At 31.8% G+C, this 15,158-nt stretch overlaps 2 protein-coding genes across 2 annotated transcripts in view; one reads left to right on the forward strand and one right to left on the reverse strand.

Moving 5' to 3' along the window:
• Window positions 1-15,158, reverse strand: part of nAChRalpha1 (nicotinic acetylcholine receptor alpha1) — a 671,059-nt gene that overhangs the window by 168,933 nt on the left and 486,968 nt on the right. The window lies entirely within an intron of this gene.
• Window positions 1-15,158, forward strand: part of LOC142329532 (retinol-binding protein pinta-like) — a 210,776-nt gene that overhangs the window by 83,146 nt on the left and 112,472 nt on the right. The window lies entirely within an intron of this gene.

Here is a 15,158-nt window from a genome sequence, read left to right on the forward strand (position 1 = left end):
AAAAATATTTTTTGTTCATTATTATGTTTTGGTAGATCTTTCAACTTGTACTTTTCAAAGTTATTTTGTATTAAACCCGAAGTACATACAAGCTCCAATGCAGGATGCCGTAACATCTTTTACTTTTTGAAGGGGAGGGAGATAGAACAAAATTCTAAAATAAAACTAAATGTTTCATAAGAATTATAATAAAAGAAATCATTCTTTTTTATGTTTACAAATAAAATCCTTGAAATATGTTTGTGGATTTTTTTAGTATATACACGGTAATAAATAAATAAATAAATATATATATAAAATAAATTTATTTGTGTGTAATTGGGTAAAAATCTTCCCTCGCATGAAAAAAGGCGTTGATAGTGAATATATTAAAACGCGGAGTTGGACTCTTTGATCTAAATAAATACAAAATTATATATAAACTTTTACTGTTGTGAAAAAATTATGTAACAGATCCATATAGTGTCGAAAATGTCTAGTTATTTTTCATAAATCTGCACGCATAAAGCAACTTATCCTGACGGACTGATTCATCAACGTTCAGCGAAATTACTGAAGATACACAAAGAAAATTTGTATACATCTTCTTCTTACGGTTTAAGAGCATATTAAGGAAAGATTTCTTGAAATTTCGAGTTTAAAGGATTAAAATGAAGTAATAATGAAATTTACTATTTTTTTTTTTTTTTTTTTTTTTTTTTTAATTTCTCGGTAACAGATGAAGATGTCAGTTTGATTTTAAGTATGTGTTATTTTTTTGGTGAATATCTAAAAACTAATTTCTAGATTTTTCTTAAATTCCGAGTTTAAAGGGTTAAAATAGGATGTGAATTTTGTTTAAAACCAGACTAGGTTTTTAATGAATCGGTAAGAAATGAACATATCAGCTTGATTTTTTGTATGTGTAATTTTCATATAAATATCTAAAAAAGATTATAGTTTTCGAAATTCGACGTTGAAAGAAGCGAAGAAAGAAAAAAAAATTGAAAAATGATTGTAAATTTTCCCCATTTCCAACTATTAGAAACGAAATATTTACTAGGTTGTGGCTTGCATATACTCTTCAGATAGAATATGTAAAAATCATTTTCGGTTTTTTTTAATTTCGATTTTTTTTGGGATGCCACGGTTGTACGGTGAGGCGGCTCAACAAACACAACCACCGTTACTGTATGTGCGACGTGACTGGCTCTACCTGCCTCCTGTTACTTGATTAAAAAAAATTAAATTAAAAAACTTTTTTTAAAACTAAAAAAAAAAAATTAGAATCGAAGTTCGGTTACCTCCTGGTGGTGTTTGTCGGGTAACGCTAAAAACCGAGCAAAGTATGTTTTTACCCGTATGAATTATGGGTAATCAGTTTTAACTAACATTTTTAAGATGGAGTCTGACTCTTTAAACCCATCTTCTTAGGTCACTCAAAGTTTAGGGACCTATACTGACCAAACTGTTGCGCTGAACAAATAACGATACACTGATATTTTTTTTTTAATAAACTGATTAGGATTTATCATTATTATTCTCACAAACATGAATTTAATTTAATTCCAGTGAGGTCCAAGGGGCAGAACATTTTGGCTAGTTGGGAAGGTCGAGTGAAGCAAGCCTTGATCGGCTAAATATTTCCTGACCGCAACGGGAAAAGCAAGTAACCATATATTGCGGGTGAAACCGCAACGGGGGTTGCTAATATAAATATAACTTTTCTTTTAGCAATTACAATTACAAGAGCGTATTACAAATGTCAGGAATTATCAAACTTCCTTATAAACATTAAATAAATTAATTTTGTAAAAACATAACAACAATAAGCACACAATTATATTTATTTTTTAATAATTTTATTAAAAGTAGAGGAAAGAGGAAGTAGAAAGTAGAGGAAGATATAATCGATTGTTTGATAGTCGTAAATTAGCCATTACATAAATGGAAACTAACGCCAAGAAAGCTGAAGTAGTAACCAACATCATAAATAATAATAATTTTTATCATGCTAAAGAAAATTATCGGGTTGTAAAAGATAACTGAAGGGGACTAATATTTCAGGTTTACTTAAATTTTTAAAAGTATGATAAAATAATTTACAGATTGTTAATTTAAGCCCTTTCCATTTAGTTTACAGTATGCCTACTAAAGAGACAATTTTACTTGAAAAACTTAGCATACGATTCCGTACTTCTGGATTGTACTTTGCTTTGGAATCTTAATAACGATTCAAACAGCATATGGACATTAAATTATAAATTACGCGTAAATTATATCAGTGACATGTAATTTTAATAAAAAGTCTTTGTAGTTTTTACAATATGTCGTATTATTAATTTATGGTTAGTTTTCAAGTTTTTCGTGTTGGAAATTAAATGTATTTAATTACTAACTAATTAGTATTGTAAATTAAAAGTACATAAAATGTACTAAAAAAAAAAACTATACCGTTTATTTATAATTATTTTTATTCTTCCTCTTGTTTAATTTTATATGTCAATTTATTTAAAATCTAATTTATATTATTAATTCGTAGATTATCCTATGTATGGTAAAACAGGTGTTAATTCTAGAGGATAAATGTTATAATTTTTAGGTATGTTCTTTTATAGTGGTATATATGACTACCCATAACCTAATGGAAAACAGTACATTATACTATATCAGATTGCATAAAATTTATATCCGCCATCCCGAGTGTGTGTGTATTTGCAGAGTGTGGCGAGAGAATATAGTATTATCGCTGCATATTATCCCTGGGGAACTTACATCACCATAACTCTGTTTCACTTCCTCTTTATAGTCGTGTCTCTCTACCCTTTGGCGATAACCGCTTCTACTCTTTCACTGCCTACCGTACTTGAGTTGAATGGATAATGCTAAGCGGGATACCAGGTGATGGTTGCTAGAAAGAAAACGGGGTTGGGGATCGGGGAATACGACATCGTTATCTGTTACTGTACAATTAGTATTGTCTCTGCCATTTCTTCTTTCTCCATCAAAACAACTCTCTTTCTCTCTCACGAACTATTACCGTCTTTACTTAATACCGTTGGCTGTCTTAATACTTGACCCCAATAGCACATTCATTCTATAAATAATCTTATTATTTCTCATTTCACTAATTCATTAATTAATCACTATTTCCTTTAAATTTTTGAAAGGATATGGATTAATTAATCTATATATATATATATATATGTGTGTGTGTGTGTGTGTGTGTGTGTGTATGTATAAATCATTACTCCAATGTATGTACAGTAACTCTTTATGTTAATCTGGATAATCGTGAATAGGAGTTGAAACGAGCAGAATTTTTTAATTACAGAATTTGTTTCTTTCATTTGAGCATACCAGCAAACAACAAATCTTTTTAAAGCGCGGAAATGGAAAGAAAAAATGACTTTACTCCTCTTATGGAATTGTTGTAAACAGGATAATCTTTTTAGTAAATACAGATGCATATATTCAGTAAATTTTAATAATATTACTTGTGAGCAACAGGAATATTCATTTAAATAATAGTGATATTATAACTTGGTTTTAAAATTAAAGTTCATTGAAACAACTACAATATTTGATGAACATTTTTAACTACTTGGAAGAGTACACTCAGTGTTCATTTCATAACACACGCTACTTAAACGAACTTCTCCTTCCAGCCAAAGGGTTGATACAAATAAGTAGACAAGTGTATTAATTATATTATTTTAATCGTAACTTACGTTGAAGATATTTGTAATATAGATATTTAAAGTAAAAGATTCTATCTTCTAACAAATGTATACACATCCGTAAACAGTTTTTTGGTGGTGTAATTTGATGTTGACGAATTCAATCGTTAATAAAAGGCCTAACTCGAAGTAGCATAATGTTTTAACATTAGGCGTGGCCTCATTGTATAAGATAATATTGACGAACGATGCGGACAGAATTGATTCAGACATGTTACTATGACGACCATACAAGTCATACGAAACAGCTCTACGTCGTTATTCAACTCATTACAGAATTATAGCACACATATTTAATAATCAGTGGTGAAATTAAAATCCATTTATTTTAATTTGTTTTAATTCTACAATTTTAATGTTTATTTCTTACTAAGTAGCCTGTTTTCTGTGTTTAGGTTCGTAGGAATCGTATACTATAACTTACACTTTATCGGAAGATAATACGCTTATTGTTTTAACAAATGTTTAGTTATAATGTCTTCTTTTACGTTCTAAATCAAAAGTAGGAAATTTTTACTTCAATCTACGGGGAAAAATTACGGCTGAAAAATAGTGGTGAGAGTTTAATATGAACAAATTCTAGGATTTCAGCACAAATCCTGGCAAAGAGTAAGCAAAATAGCTTACTGTCTTTACATGAGATGTTTCAAGCCATTGCAAAACATGAAAACTCTACTAGATTCAGAAAAATTGATGAAAGAAAATTACCGAAAATAAAATTACCTCATAAATGTATGAAACAGATTAGGAAGTTTTATCTTCAGCTTAGATCTAGTGCCGTTTGAACCTTTTTTTCTGGTTTCAACTCCTTTAAGCATTTTAACATCAATTTTCAGTACGCAGGACTTGAAAAAAAAGTTACACAATTAGTAATTGAAATGACTAGATTTTCCAGCACGGGTGACAATGATGAGGTTTCTGAAAACTAATTTCACGAAGCAACATTTTATTCTTCGTATACAGCCCGATTGAAATCCGTTTGTATGTTGTTTCATTAAAGAGACATATATATATATATATATATGTATAAATATGATTATATACATATATGATTTTTTTTTCAGTACTCTATATTTTATCTAAAATTAATATAAATTATTTTTTAATCTATTTTGTTTTTATTATTTTAAATAATTAATTTTTATTTATTTTTTAATTTAAGTAGAATTATTTGTATTTATGTATGAACTATACTATTTCAAGTAACTGCAATTCAATTCATAATCCTTCTCTTTATATTTATTGTAATAATTCAATTCAGTTTGTGTAGTTATTATTTAAGGAACTAAAATAATGCTATGCTGATAGTGCAATTTAATTATTGTATATATATTATCACACATTTACAATATTTATAAACTATAATATTTCACCAACTTCGAAATAACGGGTAAAGCTTTCTTTGTAAATGAAGATTAAAATACTGAAAGGTATTACATCCTTCATATGAGCAAAGCAGAGTCCAAAGAGCCAGAATTGTGTAAACGTATGCCTGTTTAATTTTTGCATAAGAAGTTAATGATATTCTGCTGAATCTTAATCAAATATAAAGTATCTTATAAAGAAAAATTCAATATTTAGTGTATTTAGACGTATATACTTCCCACTGTGTATAGAGATTCATAGAATCGTAATGTTTACTACACGAAAATGATGTCTCTAGGTACGTATGTATGTATCTAGCATATCTCAAAAATGATTAGCCGTAGAATGTTGAAATTTTGGTTTTAAGACTGTTGTAAAAACTAATTGCGCACCTCCCCTTCTGATTGCAATCGACTTGACCAAAAATGCTCCAAAAAATTTAAAACATTTGGATTTTGGACTTTTTCTTAACTGCAGTAATAAGCCCACATTGAAAGCTTTTCAAAGATATACTTATTTTCATTGGTTCCAAAGTTATAGCCAGATAAAATTTTAATTAATGATTTATTTGGTTCTTACAAGGGGAAGGCATATGGGTTGGAATCCGACTTCATTTCCTTTTTTTTTTTTTTTTAATATATTGATTTATTAATAATTATTAATTTCTGATTCTAAAAACGTTTTACAATAAATATTAATTTAATACCAACAATAAAAAATATGCAAAAAATCAGACGTTATTATTGAAATAAACTTTCATATACTTTTAAAAATGTATGTAATTTAATATTACTTGATTGCATGTTTTAATAATCATTATTATTTGGTCATTTATTTTTTAGTTACTTAAACTTTTAAGTAATTTTAGTAATCGTTTATAACACTTAATAATCGTTAATAACAATAATTTAATAAATAAATATTTCTTACTTAATAAATATTTTTAAAATAATTGAAATGTATATCGTTAAATAAATAAGTACAGGTTACGTACACTTGACGATTTTGATAGATAAGATTATTTTGAAGGTTAGTAGTAATTTTAAGTTAGTATTAACACTTGATACTAGTTGATATAACATAATCTTGACCTAAGTCTGGTAGACATTTTGTTAAGTTGAAAATAACAAAAGCAACTGTTAATAAACGAGAACAAATGCACAACACCCATTCTTTATTTGATTTTTTATTTTTCCTTCATTATATATACATTTTTTTTTAATTTTGAGGGAAGGGGGAAAAACAAATTTAATGTTTTACAAATATTTTATTAATTTTTGTTTAAATAATATATTCATATTCAATTTGTTTGCCGACATACATAAAATATTTTATAAAAAATTAAAATAATTTGTAATGTAAATTTATTTATAATATTATTAGTTAAATTTTTAATATTTTATTATACATAAAAATTTTTATTTATACCGTATGTTATTTTATTTACGTTAAAATTGTACTACAAGTCCAGGAGTGAGATACTAATTTAATACTGAGGGAATAATTATTAAATCATTTTTTTCGTCCTTATTTTTCTGTTAAATTTATTTACTACCATTATTATTTATTAATCATTCGTTGATTAGCTATAATAAGAACATATTTCAATAACAAAGAATGAAATATTTTTTTTTATAAACAATAATATTTTCAATAAATATGTGCAAAGTAAATGCTTGCATTTATAGGTGTATTTGCATACAAACAATTTGGTAATCCTGATAACTTGGTAATATATAAGCTTAGTGCCTACACCTCTGTGTTTTTTTGTGAGGCCAACGCATTTTACTCTGCCTTGAGAGATATTGAGACACGCAGTGACGACAGCTTCCTGATAATAATCCTAGGATTGTACTTGAGAGATTGAATTACAGACGATCTGAATCCATAATTCAAATTATCTATGATACCCTCTCAAGAGTAAACAAGACAGTGGTATTCGTATGGGTCCCGTGCTTTGCAGCATCCTAGGGAACAAACTAGCTGATGAATCTGCCAAAAGAGTGGCAACAAATCGTCTCCGATTGCAATTAACAGAAGAGAGTAATTCACGAAGGCAGTCCGTGCAAACTAAGTGAGTACTTACTCCACTAAGTAGTGGAGTAAGTTCTGTCTGCTGAGTCTTCCCATGGTATTACATGGCACCCGGGAAAACGTCTTCGAAAACCTTTATCCCAAACAGCAGAAGAGACTAAGTCATCCTAGAGGATTGGCTACACAAAGCTAGCCCACGCTATCAATTTAGCTTTCCTCAGCAGAACTGTGAGGCGTACAATGTAAAATGGTCCTAAACTACTTACTTCTAGATTGCTCAATATTCATTGTAGTCAATTGAAATTGGGTTCAGATGTGAAGGGTTTGCTCAACCGGAAGAAATATATCAAAAGAGTTACATCAAATGACTTATAGCTAACAATTTAGCGGTTTTGCTTACGTGAGATCCCTCTTACGGAGTAATGTGCGGAATGAAAATATTCTTGTCGTTATGTTTCTGTTTTGACATTCAGTGTTTGGTTTTATTGCTTAATTACTTTTGAGCGCTTATTGTTAAGTTGCTAATGACTCTTATCGTTGATGCGGCTATAAACAAATAATACAAAAACCTTTCTCAATATTTCATTGGAAGGCGTAGAAAAAAGTTTTATTCGTTATAACACTATAACGACATTTTAGAATAAGTAAAACTAAAAGTTTACAGATTTGCCGTTATATTTACTTTGCTTAGAAGTGACTATATTTTTGCAATATTTACCTTTTAATGTAATGTTTAAAATCCGTTTAAATTCATTTATTTAAATTAAAAGTTAACAAATACATTTAAATTAAATCCTGTAACGTATTTTTGTAGTTAAAAATTTCAACCTTTCTTTACGACTTAATGATCTGTAAAAAAAAGCATTTAAAAATAATGATAAAATCATTATTAAAAATAATCGGAAATCATTTCATTTACAAAATAAAAACAAAATTCATTATCATGACGTCATTAAAACTTGACTAATTAAGTTGTTTACGAATTAACTTCAATAACACGATACATTGTGAACCACTTATCGGAAAAAATGTATCTTTTTAATTGTTATATTACCTACACACAAAGCTTACTCAGTTTGTGAAAATGAGTGTACCAGTTTTTTAATTTTTATAACTATCAATCCAATTAAATTATCATAACTTGGAAAACCAAGATCTGAAAAACTTTTAGTTCAAAACGCTTAAATTTAGCCGGAATAATGTTGAAAGATTTATCAGACTTACAGTTTGAATAATTTTTACAATAGTTTAAATTTTACGCGAGTGTAAAGTCGAGAAAATTACAAGGAATGCAAAACAGAATCCTTTAGTTAGTCCACCTCAGTTTCATTCGAAAAGTTTTGTACAATGTTATTTGTTTCATTATTATAATTCAAACTGCTACTAAATGGAAATTTCCTCGTTCTAAATAAAAATTCTGCAAAAAAATTTAATAAATAGTAAATTTATAAAAATAAATGAAACTTAAATCTGTATTTATAAGATAAAATTTTACTAAAAAAATTTGTATAGCTAATTATTTTTAATAATTTATAAAATATTAAAATTACTATTTAGTTAAAAATATTAAATTTAAATATTTAGCAAGTAAACAGTCAACTGTTGTGCTAGATAAACTCTTGCTTACTGACTGCTATTAATATATATTTATGAACTGTGGTGAAATAAGAAACAGTGCTGATTTAAATCTTTTTTCGATATTATAATACAGATAATATTATTTACTCTTTTATTTTAAAACGAAATTAGCGAACAAATCAAACAGAAGAAAGATATTAAACCTTCGTCAATAGTTTTATGTGGTATTACTGACATAATAAAACTAAGACATAATAATCTGAGTAGATAGAAAAAGTTGTGATTAAATCCATCTATAATGTACAAGTAATTAATAATAAACAGCTGCTAATAATTTCGAATGATATTGATGCTTACAAAAGAATTATTTAGGTACTACGGGAGTAAAAGTTTATAGGATACACCTTCACGAAAAACGTTGAAAGAGTAAGTATGTCGGGTAGTTTCAAAAAATCTACAGAACTCAATTCCAAACAAGGTATTAAGGAAGAAATTGAAAATTATGCTTACAAGAATTGTCAACACCATCGGGTAACGGAGGACTGCCACCTGTAGTGTTTAGTGTTAGGTTTGAAATGTCTAGGATGTTTCCTTCGGTAATCGAATGTATGCGTTGCCAACAATATGGGGAAACCAAGAACAACTGCATGCGACTATATTGCTGGGTCAAATGTGCGGGTAGCCATAGAATCGCGGATTGTTAAAAGAAAGACAGAAGCACTCCCGCTTCTTGTGCATTTTGCCATTTGGATCAGCCTCAGTCTATAAAGACTGTAGGGTGCATTAAAAATTCCAGAAAGAAAGGCGAAACAAATGATGAATTATGCACAGAAAATTTAATCCTTCTAGAGTCTCTCAAGTTACAGGTCCTTTGAAGTAGGTTGTACTAACTTCCCCTCAATATGTCAGAGAACACCTGATAATTTAAATGTTCATCCCTATAATCAATTGAATATTCGTTCTAATAATAATTCCCGGTCGTTTGCTGAGGAATCAGTGAATAACAACCTTAGTAATTCTGTCACTTAAGATAAATTTCAAAAGCTTTCATATAAAATCGAACTCTTAGTAAAACAAATTGGAGACCTAATTGGTCTACTCATGAAAGTGATTTCTATGACCTGTTAATGAAGAAGTATTTGAAAATTGATACATGGAACATCAATGTCATTATAAACCGACAAGAAGAACATTTATTTTTTCATCTGTAATCTTCCCACCCCTGTGCAAATGGATTTGCAATTACGCATAGACTCAGCTCCGAGGGATGCCTTCGCCTCAAACTATCTGGGTAGAGAGCTAGGCCCCACCCCAGGTAACCGGGACTCAGTTTTGTGTTACATGTCATGCCTCTAGCGGGGGAGCCCCAAGGGATTCCCCCGCCGGGACTCCGGTCTTGACGCTCTGCCTCTAATGGAGTACCTCCGAAGGGATCCCCAACCGGGACTACGGTCATACATTCCATCCCAATGGTGTCTGAAAGGGAGCCCCCAACCCGATTATTGGTGGTGGACGCTGGAGCCCCCCACCTCTCCCAGATGGGGATGTCTCCTACAGACACCAGAGCTTCGTTGTGCAAACTGGAGAGTAATCATGACGTGGGCAAAGTCCCTTTACATTTACGGTCTCCAGGGGCAGGTAATGCAATTTTCATGTGAAACACCGAAGGAAAATCAGTGGCCGCATCAATCTGGTCAAAGACAGAATTTGACCCTGTGATCTGGCTTTCAGCACCGTAAATCATCGAAGGTGCGCCTCATCACCCGGCAGGCCATCCATCCAATTCAAATTCGGCCATCGGAAAGAAGTTTGTCTGCCAAGATGAGTGGCACTGCCAATGTGACCACTTGCGTCGCCCCAAATGCCGGCCGCATGGATAGGGTATGTAGTGAGACCGACTCCCCTATAACCTGATGAAGTTTCTTTAGGAACTCGTCCGTTATAATGAATACGTCCACGTCCTTAACAACAACGTTAAAGACCCCCTCCTTAACGAGGGGACGTTAAGGAGGTGACTCTCCGGCCGCCTCTTCCCGTCAGAGCCGTAGTGGCACCCTCTACCTTTCTGGCGTTAACCTGCTCAGTTGTTCAGTCACACCACTATCAACTCGCACCCGTAGATGTAGATCTAAGGAACTCCAGGAACTTGTTTTCGTCTTTTTCTTCTCATCTGCCGGTGGGGAACCACGGAGCCTTCGCTTCCCGAAGGTTTCAAAGGACGCTTCCGCCGCCATCCATGATGTCGTCCGACCAGACCGGAAGAACCGGAAAGTCCTCCTCGACATGCCTGCTCGTCGATACAATCAGACTGACGCCCTCTGCTATCTCCGAGTCATCTTCTCACCCGTCTTCCACCTTTTGCGCTTAGTCAACAACCGTCCCGCGCGCCGAATTTCTTCCATCACCGCTTTCACCAAGCTATCCCTGTCACTGCTGTCCGATAGGACGTCTTCTACCTGAACTCTAGAAGACTCCTTTCTAGTGGATCGTCGTCCCACCACAGGAGAGAAACCCTCTTCGTCTGGTGGAGGTATTCTCTCTAACTGATATGGGTCAGCCGCGTAAGAGTAATAATACCATTATTGAAACAAAATTAATTAATACAAAGAAATAAATTATGTGAACGAAAAACAAATAAAAAGAGAATCAATTTAAATAAATCGAAAGAAATAAACAAAAATTGAACTTAAACTCCTTCAACTCGAATGTAAATAATCTATATCGACGAGAAGAACTCTTGACGTTGGTCTTTACCAGACTATCATATTTTATCCTTGTCTCCGAAACATATTTTACTGATTGTAACTATTCAAATATTTGAGGTTTTTCGCCATACACGACTAATCATTCAGATGGTAGACCTCATAGGGAGGGGTACTGTGGTTCTGATAGAAAATAGGTTAAGGCATGATCAGCTCCCGCTATTCTGCACCGAGCACATTCAGACAACCTCAGTTGATGTATGGAGTGGCTTGGGCCTCTAAGGCTATCAGTAGTTTATTGTACTCCTCTTCCTGCGGTAAAATGACATGTTTTGTGAGTACTTCAACACACTAGGTTGTTCCTTAATTCAGGAGACGACTGAAATGCAAAACATTTATTTCGAGAATCTCGACTCATAACTACTTTTAAAAGAGCCTTAAAGAATAAAATCGGTAACATCTGACTCAACGTTATCTCTAGATTACAATAAACTTATTGGCCTCAGATTCAACAAAATTTCCTGACTTTTTAGATTTTTATGTCAGTTTCGGAGTTTCTTCTTCGAAGACTGACATGAAAAATATCTATGCTTATCCTCCGACCAATCACTTGTTCTCCTAACTGTTAGCACAATTCTTATAAGGAAGAAGAATTTCTTGATCTTTCAAAATAATAAGACCGACTGGAATTCCTATCGCAGCTATGTAGAAGACAGTTACCCGTGGATGTGCTGTTGAAGTGCACAGTTGATATCGGTGATGGAACTAAATGTTTGACCTCAATTATACAGGAGGCGGCATGACACTCATAGGCCGGTGAAGAGACATAAGAAGTGAGAAGACAGAGTTTAATCTTAGAAGGTAATGGACCTTATTATCACGAAAAGGAGGATTAAGAAGATATGGCAATTCTACAGGAGACTTGAGTATAGATCAGCGCTGAACACGACTACTCGCTCGTTTAAACTGCTAAATTTCAACAAAAAAGAAATTTTCAGGAGTTACGTTGAAAATCTTTCCCTTCTTATCAAAGATGATTGTTCCTTGTGGAAGGTCACAAAAAAGGTTAAACAACTTACACTGTCATTTCCAACGTTATGAACATCGAAAGAATAGACTTGTAGCGACAGCTAAATGACCGAGTTGTTTGCTGTGCACCTGAGTAAGGTCTTCCAGCCACATGAGGTAAGGGGAGTTAATGAGGAAGAAGATACTAACTTCTTGCGATTCCCTTGTGCCTCCTTATTAAACCCTTCGCATCTGCAGTGATATCACAAGAAATCAGATAATAGAAAATTTAAAAAAGGTTCCCGAATTTGACTTAATTACTAAAAAGAAGTTCCTTATGCTCTCAATTGAAGTCACACTGTACATAACTCACCTTTTTAATGCAATCTTAACAATTTATTCCGTCAGAGTAGAAAGTATCTCAAAAAACAATGGCCTTGAAACCACGTTAACCTTGCAGGATGTATCATCTTACTGACCTATAAGCTTATTGCCTATTCTAAGATTATTAAAAGTCTCTTCCTTGGAAGACCATGACCTATTTTACTAAGCAAATGTGTTACACCAGACGAACAGTTTGGGTTCAGTAGTAGTTATTAAACTATCGAAAAAAATATTCATATTATTAACATTAGTGTTATTATCCGTTTTCTGGAAAGGAAGGAATATTGTTCAGCGGCATTTTTGGATGTGCAGCATTTGTTTGCCTAGATTTGGTTGCCTTGTCTCATTAACGTTGGAGACCAACGTACCCTAACCATTGTATTTCGTCCGACATAGCTACCTAGATAGTCGTTTTTCGCAATTTGGATTTTAATTCAGGAGTTCAGAAACGTTAAGTTGTGGGACCGATTTTATACCTGATTAACTGGTTAACTGCAGACATTCTTAGCCCGAATTATATCACAGTTCAACATTTATGCACCACATGGAAATTTTGGCAGTTGACGATGACCCAATTTAGCCTCGAATAAACTGCAATCAGCGTTGTATCTTATCAGCATAGGGCCACGTAAACGGAAGATAAAGGTTAATCCTGCAAAGTCTAATCACGTGTCTTTCAAAGACTCGTGTCATCAAAGACTGCGAGGAGGAGAGGAGACTGCCCACGAATTTACCTGGATAATATCGATATTCTACATACCAATAAAGTACAGTACCTAGGTTTGCACCTGGAACATCTTATGAAATGGAGAGTTCACTTAAAAGAAAAAAGAACGCAACTAAACATTCAGCTTAAGCGGGTGTATTGATTTCCGTGCAGAGGGTCTTTGTTGCCTCTCAAACAAAGTATTTTTGTATAAAATATTTTTGAAACCGATATGGATATACGACATTCGGATTATGATGTACGGCATGTAAGAGCGATAACCAGATTATCTAGTGGTTCCAGAAGAAAATAATCAAGAATACAACGGTACTGCTGTGGTTAGTGAGAAACAATCAGATCCTCGAGTATCTAGGGATCTGATTCGTTCGTGAGTTGAATAGACGACTAAACTTGAAATATAAATATCTAAGCTAAATGCAGTATCTACATTTAGCTATCTAAGCTAAATATAAATGTGAACCATCTTGTTGTGAGTTTGTTAGACAATAGCGAAGATTTTATACGACTGAAAAGACTCCATGTGTTGGACCTGGGTGATGCTACCTATTGACTCTCTTTCAGTTAGGATAACTGAAATTGTCATTAAGATAATTACACTTCATTAACTAGTTTCTTCTGAATATTATTTATTGCATTGTTTTATTTTTTGTTCGAAGATTAGCAAGAAAATTTTCCCTAAGTTTATAATTATTCAATTTGCAGACTGTTGATTGTGTTTAATTCAGTTCAGTTATTATTTCATATTTTTTGTTTTATTTATTTTGTTATTTTTTTGTTAAGTTTAAGAGTTTGGTTAAGTTAAGAGATTATCTCTCATTAGGTATTTTTCCAAACAAATAATGCATTCATAGTTATTTGTATTCTTCGAAGATAACCCTCTTTCATGCAATTATTTGTTATACAATTGTTTATGGTTTCAATATAGCCGATGGTAAATAAAGTATTGTAGCAAAAAAAAAAAAAAACGTAGTAAATACTAAAATTAAATTTATAATTTGTATAAAAATATCATTGTTTTGATTAGACGTTACTTTCTTCTTCAATAATGTAAACTTGCGAGAATGTGAAAGAATCAACGAGAATCAGGAATCCGGGAATACACACTCTTATTATTAAATATTAATTAATTGTATTATTTATCTTGGGACATAAATTGAAACAGAAATTTAAAACTTTTCTTAAACATTCAGTTTAAAATAGACTGATCATTAAAATTCATGTTTAATTATTTGTATTAATATAAAATATGTTCATTCAAAACACCCCTACGTGTTTTAGTGATCTTAAACTGAGAGCAAAACCTTACAAGTGTAAAAAATATGCAAAACTTCCTCATTTACACATAAAATTGAATTATTATATTAGTTACTATGGATTTGGATGGCAACCCCAATCGTGAAGCATTTTTAAAAAGATAAAAACAGAAAGAGAATAGTTGAAGTATTATTCTGTTTTAATGAATATTCAAAACGAAAATAAGATTAATAAATCGATAATGGTAATACAAAGCTAAAACACTTATTTTTACGAATTTTTCTGATAGACTTACGTTATAAATTGATTCGGTTTCTTTAATAAGAATAATAATACTAAAATGGAATAATTCTGCAAATTTTATTTTAAAATGTAGTACATTGTGTT

The sequence above is a fragment of the Lycorma delicatula genome, chromosome 1 (assembly GCF_047948215.1).
Source record: "Lycorma delicatula isolate Av1 chromosome 1, ASM4794821v1, whole genome shotgun sequence".
Classification (NCBI taxonomy): Eukaryota; Metazoa; Arthropoda; class Insecta; order Hemiptera; family Fulgoridae; genus Lycorma; species Lycorma delicatula.